This window comes from Oratosquilla oratoria, chromosome 11 (genome assembly GCF_046742065.1).
Source record: "Oratosquilla oratoria isolate Oo_2021 chromosome 11, ASM4674206v1, whole genome shotgun sequence".
NCBI classification, from domain to species: domain Eukaryota; kingdom Metazoa; phylum Arthropoda; class Malacostraca; order Stomatopoda; family Squillidae; genus Oratosquilla; species Oratosquilla oratoria.
In genome coordinates, this window is record NC_134787.1 from 50,295,813 (window position 1) to 50,311,102 (window position 15,290).

The 15,290-nt window shown below is 33.4% G+C and overlaps 1 long non-coding RNA gene across 1 annotated transcript; it reads left to right on the forward strand.

The window, feature by feature from the left end:
- The first annotated feature begins 8 nt into the window (after positions 1-8).
- LOC143029815 (uncharacterized) lies at positions 9-14,996 on the forward strand. Its single transcript, XR_012966880.1, has 2 exons — positions 9-632; positions 12,118-14,996. It is a non-coding gene; the product is annotated as an uncharacterized LOC143029815 (long non-coding RNA).
- Positions 14,997-15,290: the final 294 nt, after the last annotated feature.

The window sequence follows — 15,290 nt, forward strand, 5'->3', positions numbered from 1 at the left end:
ATATATATATATATATATATATAATATATATATATATACTGTCTAGATCTAGCCAGGAGCCAAGGTGTGAAAAATGAATTTAAATGCCATAACATACAAAATAATGGAGTTAGTAACTAGCTAAAAAAATAAAGGCAATAACTAAATTTAATGGAAAGATCTGGGAGTGCTGATAACAACCTGTTACTTAATAAGCATGTCAGCAATATTGTTGAGAAGACATATAGATTAATCAAGAATACAAAGGTGGCTTTTCATAACATGGATGAGGAGATAAAAGAATAAATTAATAGATAAGATAAATGATAACCTAATTCACCCTAGATAAGAATATGCAGCAGTGGTATGATCCTGCACAAAGTGAAATATATATATATATATATATATATATATATGCAAGAATACAAAGACTGGCAACCAAAATTATTTCCAGCATTACTGATAATCCAAATAAGGAAAGACTACATCATAAGGAAAGAGGTAATGTGATTGTGATGTTCAGGTGACTGAAGAGATGGGCAAAATTGACTAAGGGGATCTCTTGGCTTGGAATAGGATAACATTATGAGGCCATAGGAACAAACCAAAAAAGATCACATGTGTAGGATATAAAGAAACTGTTTTCCTTACAGGTATGTAAACTCATGGAATAACCCAAGCTGGAACCATAATGTGAATTTAAAATTAGATATGATAGTTGGAGAATAAGATGCAGGGCCCCACAAGAGTAGCTCCTTTTCTGTATAATATAATTAGGTAAAAATATCTTTAATCCACCTAAGTTTTTATACATGTTTTTCATTTTTGTGGTGTCTGAACAAACAGAAAAAAGTGGTTTATATCAGAAGGCACTTAGCTTCTACTAAATTTTTTGCTATCTTGTAGACTTTTTTAATTAAATAATGATCATAATCCTAGTATTTTAAGTGATTATTTTTATTATATAACCAGCCCTCTCTGAGTTCTCTCATAATAAATGCTTATGTCATTTCATCTGTGTGCAGCTTACTGATTTTAGTAAGAAGCCCTCCAGACTATAGTTAAGAAACCCATAACATGAATTGTGCATGCTTGAGATGTGTAGATGTATACAGTGATTATTGTTCACGTCCCACATTAACACTCATCAAGTCTGGTTTACATACAGTCAAACCTCAGTTTTTGTATGCTCTAGTTTTCGCACGATTTGGTTTTTGACGCCCTTTTTTATCCAAGTTTTGTCCCAGTTTTTGTCCATCCACAAGGTTTTCAAAAAATGGGACTGAATTTCAATGAAAAGAGTAGTCGAAAACCAAACCATACAAAAACTAGGGCATAAGAAAACTGAAGTTTGACTGTATAAGGTAAATCCTAATAATTTCTGTATTCCACGTCATTGCACTTTTGAATGTAAACCCTACTTTGAGTGGCAACTTACACTGGTCTTATTATCTCTGGCTTAATCATGGCTTGAGTAAAGGAGATTGTATTTAATTCAGTCAATTGATCTGTTGTTTTGATTCTCACTTGTATATAACACAGTGACCTAGACTACATATTTCTTTGGAAGGAAACCCATCACTTCTTAAATATTAATTCAAAAGGATGTCTTCACCCTTCCAGATATGCAATATACACAAGGTAAATAAAAAGATATACATATCCCTTTAAAATTATCCCTAAATTCACCTGTTTAGCATATGTATTAGTAAATGTTTTCACACTGAATGCCAAATACTCTAGTACCAAACTTTCCCTTATTTTAATTATAACAGTTTACTTCTTCTAGAATATTGTGTATGCATGTCACTTATGACAATGGATAGATTTTTTTTTATATAAAGGACCAACAACAGATACTTGCATGAGTTGGTCCTGTGAGATGAATGTCAGAAAGAATTGTTACCCTGCCACCTATCTTCAAACCCATCAATACCTCACATTTGTTTCATGGTATAACTGCGAGAGACTGATATTAGGTTTTCAGACAGGGCCCAAGATAGCTCTCTGTCAGCTTGTATTTCTTCTACCTTTTTTACACGAGCATGGCAAACAAGTGGTGACTACTCCTTTTCTCCTACTACTACAAGCCAGTGACAAAGAAACCATTCCACATTAATACAACACAGACATTAGTCCAAATCTCTTTCTAGAGTATTGCTATCTGCTGTGAGGCTGTGGATTTTAATCGGTGAAACTTGAGGCAACAATTTTCATTATCATAGTTTTTTATTTGTGCTTCCTGAAATTGTGGGAAATAAACCACCCAATGTACTCAATCTGAATTTGTAATTTCCTTTTATTTCTTTTTAGTAACTATATCTCCATGCTTCTATTCCTTGTTTTTCATCTTTAAGATGTAGGCAGTGTACTATTGTATTTCATATGACTTATTCTTTAGATTTATATGTAATTTCATATAAACCCTCCTCCTCTCTACCTCTCTTCTCTCTCTCTCTCTCTCTCTCTCTCTCTCTCTCTCTCTCTCTCTCTCTCTCTCTCTCTCCCTTTCTCTCTTTCCTTCTCTCTCTTTATTTCTCTCTTCTCCATGCTGTTACGAACACACAAACACCATACAAGAATTTAAGAACAAACTAGATGTTGATACAAAGACAGGTCAGTACGAGCATAGTTCCCCTTCCTATATAATACAACTAGGTAAATACATACTACAACTAGGTAAAATATGCATTAAAGTTGGAATCATACATGGATTTAAATCAAGGTATGATAATTGGAGAGTAAGAGACAGGACCCCACTAGTGTTGCTCTATTCTTAGATACTAAAATTAGGCAAATAATCCATTGATTCTGTTGTTAAAAGGAATAGATGTGCAGCTCTGTTGGGAGAAAGCAAAGAAGTTGAAGAAAAATACCATAATAGGAAAGTACATATCTATTGTGATATAGGAGTCCATTTGATGGTCCCAAGTATGCAGAGGGTGTATGGTAAAAAAAAAAAAAAAAAAAAACTAATAGAAGTAAAATTATAAGTGAAATGAAAATCCAAAGGCCAGTGTGAAAGGTTCAAATGTAAATTTTGTTAATGTGAAAGATGGCAAACAGTTGTTAATCATAAAACTGGGAGTGGTTAAGTTGAAAGAATTACCAAAAAACCTTGTAGATAAAATGAAGCAGGTAAGGAAAAAAATTTATACAATAAAAGGGAAAATTTTGGAACAAGAATTGATGATCAAGAAATTAAAAAGATTGTCAAATCAAACAAACTTAGTGTAATCACGAAATAAGAAACCGAGCAAGTAAGAAAAGAGACAATAAAAACTCAATGGGAGATAAAGGTAAATTAATGGTAGAAAATAATTAGGTTATTTTATAAAGATATTAATAGAAAGTCAAATAAAGGAAACATTCAGAAAACTACAGACGATAGAGGAGAGCTCATGAAGAAGAACCTATTGAAATAAAAAAGATTATGGAACATTGGTGGGACTAGTTGTTGATAAAAAGATTTTCTAAATTTAGGGTGGAAAGAGGATCACATCACATCAAAAAGTGAGAGAGAAAAACAAGAAATTAAAAAGCTGTTTAGGTGTTTAATGAGATTGAAGACATGTTTATGATAGTTAAATGTGTAAAGTGGGATGAGACAAATAAGAATAAAGTTTAAATTACAATCCATAATGAATAAAATAATCAGTAGGACATGGAAATTTGCAGGTGAAAATAAGTTCAATATTCTTAGGATAATATGCAACAGGAAGAGCAAAAACAAAGGAACTATTTCATGAAGACAAAAGGCAACAAGCAGATGGAACAGATGAAGACAACCTTATTGGGGAGTGATCAGAAACAAAGGAAGTGCTATTGAATGAGAGAACCAGAGGGATAGAAGGAAAAACTCATATATAGTTTGAAAGTAAAATATACCAATCTTGATGGATCATCTAAGTTAGAGATAAATATTTCTTTTCTAATATTAAGAACCAGATATAATCATTTGCTAAAACTGAGCTAAATGAAAATATGGATTTCTAAGGACAAGAGAAATGAAGAGACTGGAAATAAAATGGAATGTGTGATGATATAAATGAAGAACATGAAGATGAAGAATGTGGAACTAGATAATAGATATGAAAATAGCATTTGAGGGACATGGTAAATGAGAGAGGGCTGTAGTGTACATCCTCCCCTACTAAAACAAGAACTTGGAGTCAGGCAGAATACCAAGAGATATTCACTTGCATGAAGAAATTATTATGAAAAGTGGCAGTGTAGCCCTGATGGGTGACTTCATTTATGGGGAGGTAAACTGGAAGGAATAGGAAACTAGTGAAAGAGAAAAATCATGGGCAAATAGTGTTATATAAAATATAGTGGCACAATGTGTCACAGAAATTATTCATCAGCCAGAATGGATTTGCTGCTAACTAAAGAAGCAGAAGTTATTGAATCCTTGAAAAACCTGTGTCAAATAGGAAAGAATGAACCTGTTGTTATTGAATTTCATATGGCTGCAGGAAGTATAGAAATGAGAGATAAGCCATATAACAAAAATATATACAGTATGTATAATTTTGGGGAAGCAAAATTTGTGAAACTGGGGAAAATCATAGATGAAACAAATTGGACAAAATTTAGAAATGAGAAATACTGAAGAAATGGAATGCTTTTCTGATTTTTTTTAACTTAGGAGAGGAAGACTTATATTAAGACCAAAAGGGGAGAAAATCAGAAAGACAAAGAATGACTAATAGAGGAGATGGTTACAGGAAAATAAAAATTAATATATAAGAATCAGAGACGAAACTTTGAGAATTATGTAATTGACAGCACTGAACCTGACACCATTAAAAGAAAGAAGAGAAAAATGTGGCATGATTATGGTGTTCAGGTTATTGGAGGAAATGGACAAAACTTACTAAGATTATTTCTTGCTTTGGGATAGGATGACATCACAAGATCATGGGAACAAACTGAATAAGACCACATGTCTCAAGGCTATAAAAATAATATATATATATATATATATATATATATATATATATATATATATATATATATATATATATATATATATATATATATATATGTCTGTACAGGTCTATAAACTCCTAGAATAGCCTAGAAGCTAATATAGCCCAAGCTAAAATCCTGAATAAATTTAAAACTAAGTACAATACATAGAAGAATAGAAATGGGGCACCATGCGTACAGGTCCTTTCTTATACATTACAATTTGGTAAATAAGCATATAGACACAAAACAACAATAACATAAATGTATAAAATGCAAAGTTTGATAAGTAAAGGCATAGAAATGGGACCTCATGAGCACAGCTCCAACCCATATATTACAACTAGGCAAATACAGACACACACACAAACAAATGCATTTATAGAATTTAAATGAAAAGTAAACACAGTTGATAATCCAAATGTTACATCATTCTTTTGTACATAAAACTTGTGGGAATAAACTCATACTTTAATAAAGAGAATCTGGATTGTAAAAGTAGGGTATTATAGACATTTGCTTACAGCAATGTCCAATGTGTAAGCTGTCACTCAAGGTGACTATGATTCTGGGTTTGAGTCCCAGGATGTAGCATTTCTGTAATGCCCCCTTACATCTTGCATGGCATAGTAAATAGCTCCCCTTCGCGTAAGATACAACTAGGTAAATACATGAGGGCCCTATCCAGTTAGGGGAGGAGATATGTGGGTTGTCACTCAAGGCAACCATGGTATAATAGCTACGCATGTCTATCTAGCAAGTAGGAATCCTGGATTCATGTCCTAGGTGTTCCATTTCAGTGATATCCCCTTTAATCCTACCCCCAAGTCATGTTAAAAGTTATACTGTTACTTGAAACTCTGTTACTGCAAGTTTATCATAGTATTTATTGTACAGTATTTTTCTAGCATATTAGCTCAGTCATTTTAAATCATTAACATGGGTATTTGATGCAAAATTAGTGTTTTTTTGTTAACATATTAATTTTCTTGATTGTCTACAGGCTTGTCATGAGACTATTCCACTTTCCATATTTAAAATTCTCATTTAAAAGTACAATATGAATTTTAAAATATGGTTTCATGAACATGAAATTTGCAGTCCTTTAAATATGATAGGTTTCCTCCACTGAACAAAGTCACCTATTAGTATAAGTTAACCGTTATAGGAAGAGGGTTGATCATAAAGGGTACTGACCTCTAAAGTTTAGTATAAGTTAACCGTTGTAGCAAGAGGGTTGATCATAAAGGGTCCTACTGACCTTTAAAGTTTCTGATCACCTTTTACCTGGACAGAATTTTTTGGCAGCAGCAAGAATAACACACAGTTAAATGTGTTACAGAGGAAGAGGTATTGGTGTCAATTATTCATGGGATTTTTACAATAAATGCATGCTCAGTGAAGCAATACTTGTTTGCCAAATTCACTCTTGAGTTTTCTCATGACATCCCCAGAGATGAATTGAATATCATTAGTCATAATTATACCAGCTATCTGTACAACACTTTATAAGCTCTGTAAGGGTTACTGAGTCTGTTATTGGCAAATTGTGAGAGATGAGAAGCAACAAAGGTCCATACAAACACAAGTTAATCTTTATTTTCATCTGATTTTGGATGCAAAGGTTTGCATCTCTTTTGGTGTGCCTTTAAATTCTTTGTAATCATGGCCTCATTGTGATTTTCTTTTGTCATAGTTAGGCTTACATCTGCCTTTTATGGAAGATGGTCATAATGAGGAATAACAAATCATGTAGAACACTAAATTCACAGCACTTCTCAGACATGGTGGTAAAAAATATGAATTATTACTCATCTAAAGTTGAAGTCTGTGATAGTAACTATTACCTTAAGTTTCACTGACTGGAAGCCCACAACCCTGCTGAAGCCAGCAATGGTCCTTATGCTTATCTTATATATCCCTTCGGGAAGAAACAATGAAAAATTTTCCGTAATGTATTAAACTAATTGTACTATATAGGGTAGGATGTGAGGTCATATCTTTATGTCTCCAATCATATAGCTTTGAATTCATTGATGTCTATGTGATTTCTTCTAATTTATTGAAAGTATTCACGCACTGCACAGAAAATCTTAATAATTGATGTCCTTCTAAACCATCAAATATATCGTAGTTCAAAATTTCTGCAATTGAGAAGAGATACCTATATATCATTTGGGGGCAGATAGCTTTGTCACTATGTTTTTTATCATCTTTGTCAGTATAGTGAAATGTTACTTTTATGTTAACCAACAATATATATATACCCGTCAAGCTACTGTGGTGTCTTGCCATAAGATTTTGTGTTAGAGACCATAAGTTTGTGTATAAAACGGTAATTAAACCATAAGAAAACCATATTTTTTTGTCATTCAATATTTGTTTCAAAACAAATGCAGAATGAAAACACAATGTAAACACATGACACAGTATGAACACCACATAATGAAAAACAGTACTGTTTACAAAGGTTCTTGTAAACAGTACTGTTTTTCATTATGTGGTGCTCATACTGTCACTTGAAAAGGGGAATTTATTTCAAATTGTTTAAAACAAACATTAAAACACACAATGCATGTGGAGTAAAAGCGTAAAATTTTCACCTTACACCGTAAGACTTGAAAATCATAGAAATTATGTAAGACTTATGCAGAAAATGTAAGACTTGACAGGTATGTATATAAGTTTCATTTTGTTCTGGTGATGTGATTATTGGTTGACAAATTATCCATAAACAAGACTCTTGGATACTTTTCCTTCATTTGAGTAACTTTCGTTTCCCATTGTATAACCCTATTCTGTTCTCTTCTTACTTTTACCAATTTCTAAAACTACTTTTTTCATTAGAATTAATTTTCCACATCTGGTTCCAGTCAGATTTTGTCTAGATTTTCCTGTAGTATTTTGCTGTCTTTTCTATGATGGTGGTATTTTCTACAAATAACTTGGCATAACTATTTATTCTGTTCATCATGTCATTGACATATGTTAGGAATATTACAGGTGGCAGTACTAAGACCCACGGGACCTCCCTTTTCACTTTTCTTCAATCCAACATCTCATCCTTCACAACTACTCTCAAGTCTATATTTTAAGAAATCCTTTATCTTCATTCATTGCATGAGACTCTTTTTAAGCCCCTCTACATACATTGCAACTTCAACATTAATATTTCTGCAAAATACCTTATCAAAAGCTTTAGCTGGAGTACAGGGAAAGCAAGTGTCAGATGTCAGCTGTCCTTCATGAAATTCGAGGCAAAAATAGTCAATGATGATGGAGAGATCTTGGGTTCAATCCATTGAGGCTGTAACTCCAGACGGATGGGAGGGTGTTGTTGGAATATGAAGGAGGATAACAGATGTATGACCCCCCTCTAACATACATTTTACAAGATCACCTAGAGCATTCATCCTGAGGTACCTGTTTCCTCTAGAAAATAGGATATCATAACTTTACCAGTGATCACTAAATATAATCTAGTTGTGCATCTTGTCAGTATCCTATTACCATTTGGTTAAAATCACATCCAATTCATATCTCTATTTTTCATACTTCCAAATTCAGATGGAAATTCAAGCCAGCATCTACTGACATTATGCTTTAGCCATCCAAGATTAATATAGGCTTTTCACAGTATTGGCAGACTGAATGCAAATACCCTGTACTTCACTTTTATTTCACTGTCCATTTTGTGTTACAGAAGACTTGTTTTGAATATAGTAGTACAGTATGTGTTAGCACTGATAGGACATCTCTAGTGCCCCAAGTGAGGTATCACGATGTGTTAGCTCATGATAGATTAGTTGTATTGGGAACAGTTGTATTTGCTCAATGAAATATGCTGTGGGTTAATGATTTTTGAGAGGATTAATGAGTAATGAAAGGGAAGACTTTCCATTGCTATAAGCAATCATAATGTATTCATACTTGACTGTACACAGAAAGAAGAATAGCCTCCTTATCCTGCTTTGATGTAATGTAACTCAAAACTGACCTATCATAATTATTGTGTGACAATTTTCAAACTCACAAGGATTACTTTGGTATGGACCTTAATTTTTCCTCAATATGTAAGAAAATAAATATATCAGTGAACACTTTGCAAACTGCTCTTGGAGGAGTTGTTTACTATACATGATATCAGTTATAGCCATTGTAGTATTTGATGCTCTTTGTATGTGGATACTGGAATGCCTTCACAACCCTCTTTGATAATATCTAAACTTATAGTGAAGGTCACTGTATGTCAGCCTCCTTTGCTCTCATGTCAGCTTCTTAGTCTTTACAGCAATGCAGAAATTCTCTTAATGATTATATAGATCATTTATTACAACACAAAAATGTTGTTAACTCTCATGACTCAGACAATTGTAAGTGTACAAAAATACTAGCCTAAAAAGAAAGCTCAGATACAGAGGTGCTGCTGATTCCTTACTACAGCAGCTACATAAGATGTCATCAGTGATCATTGAAATACAGTAAGATAGTGCCTCAAATATGATCAGTTATTAGTCAAAAACCATTTGTATGCATGTCCATCAACCTACACGTTCAAGTGTCCTTATGCACACATTCTATGCAGAGGTACTGCTACTGAGTGGAAGCAAGGGGTAAAACTGCCTCGCTAGAGAAATATTATACCAAAAAAGTTTTACAGCTCAAATCATACTAAGCTCCATATGAAAGAAATTCTGTTTTCTTTTGAAATATCTACCTGTTGATTTATTGCTATCATCCTCTTAAAATAATTGTTGGAATGAAAATTATTCTAGAAACTTTAACAGAGAAAGGCCATGCATACAAATGCAGATGTGCAAGGATCAGAACTGTTGCACTGTGTATAATTATGAAATTTCAATTTTCATATTCATAAAAGCAGTTCTAAGAGGTTTTACTTAATACATGAATATTTGGAGAGAGGCACACAAAGCAAGTAAACTCAAATTTTTCACTCTGCTCAATACTATCAAAATCCCTTCATTTTACAGTATTTGATGAAAAGAGTATTTTCCAAGTTAATACCATTAGATAGGTATATAAACGCAAACTATTTATGAGATCTAAATAGATTTGTAAATTCATTTAAATATGCAGGTTATTTCTATAATGTATTTGTTTACATTTAGGTTCATGTGACATAATTCATGTGAACATTCACAAGGGAATTAGTTTCTATCTGTAAAGGAAGAGTCTGAATAGAAATATCTATTTTCACAGGTACTTCAGAATAATATTTGTCAAGAAATAGGAAAAGTAATGCTATCTCATTTAGACATTTAGACTGAGGAATGATTAAGCATCTGGAAGTAGAAGGAAGTATATTAGCTGTCTTACAGCAATGATTCACTATTTGGAATGAAAATTCCAAAACAATCACAACCAGTTTAAAAGGTAGAAATTGAGGGATTGTACTGACTAAGGTATAATGCGCTAAAATTAGTTATCTCATATAATTATCTCAAGGACCACAGAGAGGGCTCTCATGAAAACCATATAATTTTGTTGAGGTAATGTAAGCATCTTGTATAGGGAAACTACAAACTTATCAGAGCAATGTTATGTTTTGAAGGAAAGCAAGCACCTTCTCTGCTCTCATATCTCTTTATGTAACTTATACTGTAGTTATCAAAATGGCTGTGACTCATCATAATGCCCTACAGTAGTGTCTTACCAGTTTTCATCCTAGTCATACTCTTTCAGCCTCAACCTGAAAATTAAGTTATGTAAAAGTTTGCCCTGTTCAGTTTACCATGAAAAAACACTTAAAGGAGAGTCTATAATGCCTTCAACCTGGATGTTTGTCTCAGACATCAGAAGCAGATCAAAGAAATAAAACAAAGCTGGTAACTACATAACACTGCAATACATATCTCAAGTTTGAGATATTAAGTATGTTACAAGACCTGCAGTTTTCTGGTGGTTATTCCCATAACTAACAGGTTTCTTGCAGAATCCAGTCTTAAAATCTACAAGTTCTGCTAATGCATATTTGATTTACATCTGTTTAAGTATCTCTATAGGATATAAGCCATGTGAATGTAGCTGATTTTTGTAAAGAAAGTATCAGAACAACTTCTAACTCAATGATGAAGTGGAGTAGGCCTATATGCAGTTCAAATCATTACCAATACAAATATCCATTTGTTCCATTATATAAGAATATCAAGGAAACAGCAAAGAATATTTCAAAGACTGAAGCAAAGAGAGAGTAGTATGGATGTGCACAACTCTAACCTCATATATAACAACTATATTTCCTCAGGTGCAATAACTAACATCAATAGAAATGAAATGAAAAAATAAACTGCCATGACTTTGATGTTATGGTACTATATGGAGTATTTACTACAAGTGGGTTACTATTAACAAATTTTATATATGACCTCCAGACTAATTTTCGGACACTTTACATGATATACACAAATTCATCACAGAGTTAATCAGAGTATGTGCAAATTTAAAGGTTTTTTTTTTTTTTTAGATTTTTTCCCTAGTAAGAGCTGTGTAATCAAGAATCTTTGGTCTACATGTGAACATGTGCACATAGTGTATATATCTATACCCATAATAACTTTATGAATTCACATATACTTACAGATGTGGAGAGTGAAAGCAAAAGTAATCAGCAAGTTTGTGAAATATCTCCCATAGAAAAAATGACAATAAAGTTTTTTGCAAATACAATAATCATTTACTTTTAAAATTAGTCATGAAAAAATTAATTATTTATGAAATCTCTGTGGTCATAGTGCAGGTATCTCTACCTCTCACACTCCATGCCCTTAATCTTAAAGTCCGTCTAGTTGTCCTAGTCCTGTCCAGTAATCGTTTTGGTGATCCGTCCTCATAGAAGGTCCCAATGCCCACCATTGTCCAGTGTTGTTGTTTGTTGGCCATGGGGATAATTGCCTTGTGGCTTACCTCCTGTATTTCTCTTAAATACCTATATCACCAAACAGACAAGGGTATAATTGTGAGGAATGTTCCCTCTAAGCTGTGCACATGTGTGCATACACATATGTTTTACAAATTATATTAAAATCCATTCAATAAAGAAGTTCCACTCAAATATCAACTTGTAAATTCTATAAAAAATATGGTAACTTGCCAACCGTCAAACCAATAATTGCTTCTTTTTTTCTCTCTCTCTTCTAACTCTAGCGCTTCCATCGCAAATGGAATTACTTCGCCACCATGGGTGCGCACATACTTTTCAGAGAAGGCAAAGTTTGCACACAAGCAAGTTTCTACACACACTCACAGCAAAAAATTAGAGGGAACATTGAATGTGAGTGTATATTCCTTCTTCTCCTCTTCTCTTTAGAGATGTCCCTGGATTAGCATTGCAGAAGACAACTTTTCAATCTAGTTTTCCCATGTTCAGTAAGAATTCATTCACACAACTGTTAGCACCTTCAGTCCAAGGGCTGTCCCTTTCTTTGATAAATAAAATCCTTTGGCATTATAGCAATTATGCAAACTATGTCACTGGGTTGAATGGGTTAACTTATGTGGTCCTAGCTACTCTATTGTGGGACCATTTTTCAGCTGAATGAAATTATACGACATAAGGCATAACTTCAATCTGTAAAATTCAGCATCAGAATGAAAGGGATAATAATATTGTTCACAAGGAAGTTAATGGATGATGCAAGTCAGTCATGTGTTCACTGTGTGAATAGCACAACAGGTAAATTTTGTAGTAAAAATGCCTCAAGCATTCATTTGTTTTGAGGGTCTTCATTTTCTGCATGCCTTTGGTTGACCTAGTATGGACTACATCTCCCTCCCATTCAGTACTGTTTGTGTGTACTGCAAGAGTATGTTTGGATATTTTCATGTATACTTTTGAGTAACCCTAGTTCTATAATGATAGTTATCAACTTAAGGTTTGGGCACTATATTAATCAGCCTTCCATCTAAATGTGCAGACTAGGAATTTTCTTATTCATTTTCATGTCAGTTTGTAACAGTGCCCACTAACAAATGTAAAACTACATGCTAATGTGAATAAAATCACACTCATCAGTAAAATGTACTGATAACTCTACCTAATGGGAATTACTGATGGTAATGCTAGTTGATATGCTTGAGAGATTGGTACTGTGTACAGTCATCATATAGTCACTTTATAAATCTCCACATTTCTGAGATGGATTTGGAGATCTGAATTTTATGGTAAAACACAACCAACACTTGCACTTTTGGTAACAAAATGTTATTTTATTGTTACACAAAAAGTTGTTCAGCCAGTCAATGTGATAATATGTCCTAAGACTGGTTGCACACCAATATGTCATGCCCTCCTGCCCATTGCATGGCTTAAAACACATGTTGGCTATAGGCATATAGAATTTATTTTTGGAGGATTACCTTGCAAAAAAAACAATGTACAAGAACCAACTTAGGTTAGAGAGTGTTGTTTCCATCTAATAGTGTAAAATTTGGGGATGGGGATCAAACTAAGGTAGATTCCACATCGGGTTCTCAAACTGATCAATAGTAGAACATTAAGTCCCACAACTTTCTTTCTTGATTTATACCCAATGTAAATACTTTATAACATACGTAGTCAAATGTTAAGAAAAAAAAATCCTACTAGAATGTTGTTGTCATGAAAGTGTTGAATTGATTCAGGTGTGCTCAGTACACTGTACTGTATTATTTTGTGGTATTCACAAAAATAAACGAAATGGCTTCATTTTCCATAGTATGAGCTGCACACATTTCAGCAATCTTCTTTTAACTTTGAAACAGGAAACAGCTGTTACAAGAGTTATGTAGGATTCTTTGGTATTAGTGTGCTTCAACTGTAATTTGCCAATAATTGTTGTTCCAGGCTTGTAGGAAATTTTGTTTATGATTCTTGTTAATACAGTCTTTATCATCAGTGACATTATTATCATTATTATTAATAATTTCAATATTAACATTGTTGTCAACACAAATCTTACTGTCATTATTACTGTCATTGTAGCTGCTATGATATGATGATTTTACTTGCTAGATATGGATGAGCTTCCCCATAAGCTGCTGCTGCTTATGCACTACCTACTCATGAAGTACATAAGTACAAGCCATTTATATGGAATCTAGATATCAGCATATCTATATATTTCATGCTGAGAACATCAACTTCCTGCACACAAGTTCTCATGGAGAACAGTTGGTAAATTCAGTTATTTTTACGAAGTATGCATATCAAAATCCATAATCCAAAGCATAATAAAAATTATTTTGGGTTAAGTAGAGCAATCAAAAGATGACACTATAAACTTCCTTTCTGCAACAATGTTAAGTCATCATCTAGTGCCCAAATATTGTGATTGCAGAAGTTGCAGATACCCTGAATTCCTTCCCTCCCCATCCTCTACTCTGGATTGTACTGGCAAAAACAGAATTTCTGTTATAATGCCTTACACTCTTTCCATATGTACTACTGTACAGGGATCACAGACAACTTGGGTTGTGCCAATGTGTAGAATGTAAGTCTTGTGTACAAGTGTTTGTGATAGGCCTAATGTTATGATACACAGCAAGTGAACAGTAAACACCACTTGCAATCATATATTACTTAGAGCAAGTAGGTTGAGCACCGAGTACCCTTGTAATCCACAATGTAGTACATATCAAGTGTTTGATGTACACTGTAAGGGTGTGCATTGAGCTTTATTTCTGTTATACTAATGTCAAGTTTATTATATATTATGGAATGACTTTAGTATGATTGAGTCCAAACAAGTTCATGCATTTTCTTACTGCTGCACATTGCCTCTTGTGCACTTTTGTGCCACAGAGAAGAGTTAAGTACTGGTGTCACACATACCAAACTAAGACCAGTATATACTAGTATGGGCAATGGGAAGGTTTTGTTTACCAGCATATTAAAAAAAAGAGAAGAAAATGGATGTCATAAGAGCATCATTCCTTGCCTTAGGTTGCCAACTGCAGTTAAAACCACTGAATGATAATTAAACCTTGTGATTACTATAGACAACAGCAACATGTGTTGATTCTTTTTAGAATACAGAAAAGTTGAATCCTGTGTTTTTATTTCACCTTTACTTGGAAACATTACAAATGACTAGTAACAGTAGTCTCAACAAAAATTACTGGACTTAATTAGAAGCCTAATTACCGGTAAAGCTTTCTTGTTTATGTGTCAATTTTCCATAATAATATAATGGACACACTGGGTGACAGTACCTTCCAACATGAATTATAAATTTTACATAGGAAAGATTATAAAGGTTGATTCTGGCAAAATGGGGTAATCTATCAACACTATATTCTCTTCACCTGAGACCAGTTGCCTTCTATGTATGAAGGGTTTA